This window comes from Dendropsophus ebraccatus, chromosome 3 (genome assembly GCF_027789765.1).
Source record: "Dendropsophus ebraccatus isolate aDenEbr1 chromosome 3, aDenEbr1.pat, whole genome shotgun sequence".
NCBI lineage: Eukaryota > Metazoa > Chordata > Amphibia > Anura > Hylidae > Dendropsophus > Dendropsophus ebraccatus.
The window spans coordinates 71075376-71081739 of NC_091456.1; positions in this window are offsets into that span (position 1 = coordinate 71075376).

A 6364-nucleotide genomic window follows, 5' to 3' on the forward strand; every position below is an offset into this window, starting at 1 on the left:
ATAAAGTTGTTAATACATACCCATTACTATCCTTGCATTTAAGGATCCTGATTCCTTATAATAATTTGTATAACTTATTCTGCATTTTTTTTACATACCTTTATATAGCTGTGCTCTTTATACAACAGTGATAGCCAATGAGCCACTACGCTGCTTGCAATATGAATTCAACACAATAGCATAAATTGTTAACAAAACCCTTAACGGGTTATAACTCATATCTTAGCCATTATGTGCCCATTGTGTTACCATCATAAGTCAATAACAAATTAAACGATGGTGTTAACTATGAACAATACTGTAGCTTAAAGGGGTTATCCAGGCTTTGAAAAAACATGTCTGCTTTCTCCAGAAACAGCACTACTCTTGTCTCTGGTTTGGGTGCAGTTTTGCTACTCAGTTCCATTGAAGTGAATGCAGCTTAATTGCAAAACCACTCCCAAACTGAAGACAAGAGTCATATTTTTCTAAGCTTGTTCTAAATCCCACCACTGTCTTGGCTGTGATGGCTACTGAGGTCACTGTTCCACAGTTTACAGTTTTCACAGTAAGGCTATGTTCACACAACATTTTTTCAGCTCCATTTAAAATGACCTCCGTTATTTAGAGTCTAAAATAACAGACGTTATTAAGCAGCCTGGCCTCCCCTTAGTGCAATGACTGGTGTTTGTACATATTTCTAGTTTGGGGTTACTAACTGGACTTTGGGTGTTGCCTAATTGAAAAGTCCATTAAATTTAATAGGAAAAACGGAGAAAGAACGGTAACAAAAAAAAAACCCTGTGTGTAAACAACTGATAAAAAACATCCGCTGTTTGCAAAAGACGTCAGTAAAAAATTATTATGTTCATTATTTTGTTGTCCGAGGTGAAAACGTCTGTTATTCAATACATTGTGTGCATTGAACGTCCGTCTTCCCATTGACTTCAATGCATTGCCATTGCAGTCAGTTAAATTGCGGCAAAAACTGATGTTTTTTTTAATCATCAAAATCGGCCGCATTTTCTCTATTTTTGACGTTGTGTGCGCATATAAAAGTTGATACAAAAATCTAATAGATACAATACATCCCCCCCCCCCTCCCCATTCACGCTTTTACTTACTTCTTCATAAAAACATATTAGGTTGGTTTGACAGCTTCTATCCTTAGCAAAACCATGCTGCTTATCACTTATAATACTATAACCCGCTACATATTCCTGCATGTAGTCTTCTTTTGTATATACAGAAATGAAGAAGCCATTCAGTAACTTTTTCAGTAGCTTTTTTTTGTCCCTAGTAATTAATTCCCCATCACAAGTATTTAGGGGTCCTACATTCTTTTACCCAGGCATTTTTTCATTTATATATTTATATATTTTTTTGCTATCTGCTTTTCATTCTGAATTTTTGCTTCTTTTATTACCTCTTTACAGGTACAGCAATGTATAGAAATACAAATAACACCATGTTTTAGCGCTCTCCAAACATTACTTTGCCTTTATGCATTTGTATAGAAAGCTTATGGTATGTGAACATAAAATATAATCTATGAGTCTGGGCTAAAAAGTGATGCCAATTGAATTTCTTCAGAACGAAAAGATGTGTTACTAAGTTGCTCTTATGGTATAAATGTTCAATTCTCCCATGATTGCTTCTTGCTTTATAGACAATGTATACTCATTTAACGCTATTTGATGTTCATAATTCAGCTCGATTTGAAAGGTATTCTGTGTAGCAAGTCATTGCATATCCTCACTTTTACACTACATTTACTGTAGATTTCTTAATGATTAATAGAAACGAAGAGAACAGAATGCATTATAATAAGACTTATGGGAAGAATGAAGCTATTTAATGACATCAGCTTTTCGAGTTCTCTGTGTTTGATATTGAAACCTCTGTCTTATTTTATCTTCATTAGTTCCATCAATAATTAAATTGTGAAAGAAACTACTTTACAAAGCCCAAGACTGGTATGATATCGAACATTACCTTGAGTCTCAAAGTGTCCTACTGTGGATGACAGCAGAGATTCTTTAAATGATCTATTAAGTGCATTATGTTTTCCATCTTTCCATCACTTAATATTTTATAAAGCATTTTGAAGTCAGTAGTATAGATGGATAATGCTGTGCACTTTCTCGATTTACATGCACTAAGTAAATGCAACCTACATTTTTTTTTTTTTTATAGTGTAGGCGGACCTCAGGCGCAAGTGATAGGAAGCATGAAAATGTAATTTTGTTCTAAGATTTAAGGCTGGATGTACATGAGCACATTAAGATCAATTATGTATAAACAGGAATATGCAAAGATGAAGCTTCAAAAAAAGAAATATTTGTGGAAACTCATAAACAAGCATACCTGCTTATAAACATCACATGCTGTCATAAATATACATAGTGAACAAATGCATAGTCTGAGTCTCCTGTTCCTTTTATCCAACATGACGAGGCATTGTATAGAGTGGTGGCTGAGCATGCATGCTGCCATAATGCAAACAGTCTTGAAAACAGTCAAGCACTTACTATCTCCCATGCAGATGCACTTAATGATTGTAAATATTGCATGTCTACAACTCATCATGATGGAATGACTACTGTAGAGGAAGTAGTGATGTCTATGGTCCCTCTACTAGAGATCAATGGGAACAAGGACGTCTAACAATGTAACATTTATTACCTGTTCTGTGAATAGGTGATGCAAGTTTTGTTTTTTGTTTTTTTAAATCCTTAAAAGGGTAACTTGTGTATTTATACGTGTATAACTTTATGCAATATTTCCTCTTTGGGGAAAAAAATGCATCCTGGTTTTAGGAATACAATGTATATATTTCCAACTATTCAGTTTAGGGTTGGGCTAAATCTAGGTAGGAAGAATAGATGACTTATCGTCTCTTTTGTTTCATTTTATTTTGTTGCAGTGGGCTGTAGTTAAGGAGTTTAACCCCTTAGCGACCCATGACGTATCTGATACGTCATGGTGCCGCTCGAGGTGTTCAGAGCGGGGTCCCGCCGGGACCCCGCTCTGAACGGCGCTGATCCCGGCTGACACGTGCATCCGGGCAGTGCCTCTATTAGCCGACGCGGGTCCTGTTGCCGCGCCGGCTAATTAAGCCTCTAAGTGCAGCTGTCAAACTTGACAGCTGCACTTAGAGGCTTAGGTAAACACATCCCTGGTGTCTAGTGGGACGGATCTCCCCCCGCGATGCGATCGCGGGGGGGAGATCCATTCTTCTGCCCGTGCCGGGCCTCAGCGTCGGAATGACGCTGATTCCGGCTCGGCAATAGATTGCTATGGCCTGCAGCAGGCCATAGTAATCTATGACCGATCTAATCGATCTTTGCTGTGTATATACACAGCATTGATCTCTATGAGAGATCAGTGCTGTCTATATACAAGTCCTTCAGGGGGGCTTCTAGTTACAGTAAAAAAAAAAGTAAAAAAAAGTGTTTTTATTAATAAAAAATCCCCTCCCCTAATAAAAGTCCAAATCACCCCCCTTTTCCCATTTTATAAATATAAATAAATAAATAAATAAATAAACATATTTAGTATCGCCGCGCGCGTAATCGCCTGAACTATTAATTAATCACATTCCTGATCTCGCACGGTAAACGGCGTCAGCGCAAAAAAATTCCAAAGTGCAAAATTGCGCATTTTTGGTCGCATCAAATCCAGAAAAAATGTAATAAAAAACGATCAAAAAGTCGTATATGTGCAATCAAGGTACCAATAGAAAGAACACATCATGGCGCAAAAACTGACACCTGACACAGCCCCATAGACCAAAGGATAAAAGCGCTATAAGCCTGGGAATGGAGCAATTTTAAGGAACGTATATTTATTAACAATGGTTTGAATTTTTTACAGGCCATCCGATACAATATAAGTTATACATGTTATATATCATAGTAATCGTAACGACTTGAGGAACATGCATAACAAGTCAGTTTTACCATAGGACGGACGGCGTAAATGCAAAACAAAATCAAAACAAATTCGTTTTTTTTTTCAATTTGACAGCGCAAATGATTTTTTTCCGGTTTCGCAGCATATGTTATGGAAAAATAATGCCTGTCATTGCAAAGTACAATTGGTTTCGTAAAAAATAAGCGCTTATATACGTCTCTAGGTGAAAAAATTCAAGCGCTATGGACTTTTAAACTTAAAATGGAATAAGCAAAAGCGCAAAAACGAAAATAGGCTTTGACCTTAAGGGGTTAAAGATAATCTGCTTGTTCATTTGCAGCAATTGCTGCAAAGTAGGTCAGATACATCTCCATACGGCCAATACGAAATATGAATATATATCTCATTTAAATAAGCAAAAATAAATAAATAAATAAAATTGAATATACTCTTAAAAACTGAAGAAAAAAAAATACTCTATCAGGTAATAACTAGTGATGAGTAAGTACTAAAGTGCTCTTTAGTCGAGAAAAATATTTCCCGATGCTCGGGTGCTCGTTTCGAGTAACAAACCCCATTGAAGTCAATGGGAAACTCGAGCATTTTTGCAGGGGACCAAAGCTCTGCACATGGAAGGTTGCGTGAAAATCTGGAAACCTCAGAAAAGGATGGAAACAACATGTAAATGGACAGGAAACAGCAGGGGCAGCATGCATGGACACCTCTGGGTCTGGCTATTCACAACATTACGCCAAAATATAGGCTCCCGACTCTCCTCCATGTTCCTGTACCTCCTCCCTCACTCCAACTTCTGTTCACTGTCGGGCCAGTAATCTCCTGAGTTTATTAATGTCTATCAAGGGTCAAAGTACAGCCTGGGCCACACTGATGCAGTAGCTGTACTTTGCTGATCCCCGGCTCTCTCACCACATGCACAGGACACAGCACAGTGAGAATAGATATAGCTGAACTACAGATCCCAGCCAGCCAAGAGAATGCCAGCAACAAGACAAATTGATTACTGACAGCAGTTTTGGGGGTAGATGTATAGCTGTAAGGTTAAACAACAGCGGCCTGTGTTTGGAACATTTAGACATTTGTTGCTATTAGAAAAAAATATGTGATTCAATCGGACTAAGATTGTCCCTAAAATTTATTTTGTCTGTGTTTTTGAATTCATACTTACAGTAAATAAAGTTAATAAAAAATGTATTCCTTTAAGTTAACAAACATTGCAATTTTCCAGAAATTCATCTGTGCACCGAAAAGTAAATGGCTGCTCACAAATTTTTTTTAGAGGGGCAAACTCTTTATAAAACACATAATTAACTTTCCTTTAGGCTGTGTTCACACATCAAAAATAGAGAAAAGGCAGATGCCTTTGCTATTGGAAAAAAAAGACGTCTGATTTAATGCAATGCATTGAAGTCAACGGAATACCGGACGTCCAAAGCACAATGTATTAAATCAGGGGTGGGGAACCTCCGGCCCACGGGCCGCATCCGGCCCCTGAGACCTCCCGATGCGGCCCGCGGCCTGCAGCTCCCCTGTGATGTGTGGCGCTCTGGAGGAGGGAGGAGCATCCTCCGGTGTCTGTGACAGCTGCCGGATACAGGAGGATGCTGTCTGTGTCGGCTTTTTCCCCAGCAGAGCGTCGCATGTCTTCAGTCTCCTGCGGGCCGCGTTCGATGACGTCATTTCATCCAGCGCCGCCTGCAGGGTAAGATCGGCACAGAGGACCTGGGAGGGAAGAGGACCTGGACAGCGTGGGAGCGGAGGAAAGGTGAGTAGGATGTTCATTTTTTTTATTTGGGGGTTAACTAGGCCACCAGGGACATGACTGATGGGGGTTAACTAGGCCACCAGGGACATGACTGATGGGGGTTAACTAGGCCATCAGGGACATGCCTGATGGGGGTTAACTAGGCCACCAGGGACATGCCTAATGGGGGTTAACTAGGCTACAAGGGACATGCCTGATGGGGGTTAACTAGGCCACCAGGGACATGCCTGATGGGGGTTAACTAGGCTACCAGGGGCATCACTGGGGGTTAACTACAATAGCAGCGGCATCACTGGGGGTTAACTACAATAGCAGCGGCATCACTGGGGGTCAACTACAATAGCAGGGGCACTAGGGGAACAATACTTTGCCTTGCCTGGGTGCTGCAAACCCACGCTACTAACTGCCGCGCACGGTATGCGGCGTTCGAATGATTTTATTAATGTTTGACCGGCCCTCGACATGGAAAAGGTTCCCCATCCCTGTATTAAATAAAGAAAGTTGTCTGCACGGACGTCAAGATGATGATCATGACAATTATTTTTGGACGTCTTTTGCAAACAGCGAATGTTATTTAACTTTTTTTTTTTTATTATTTTTTTATTTTGTCACCATCCTTTCACCATTTTTACTAATAAATTCAATGGGCTTTTCAATTAAGCAACACCCGAAGTCCAGTTAGTAACT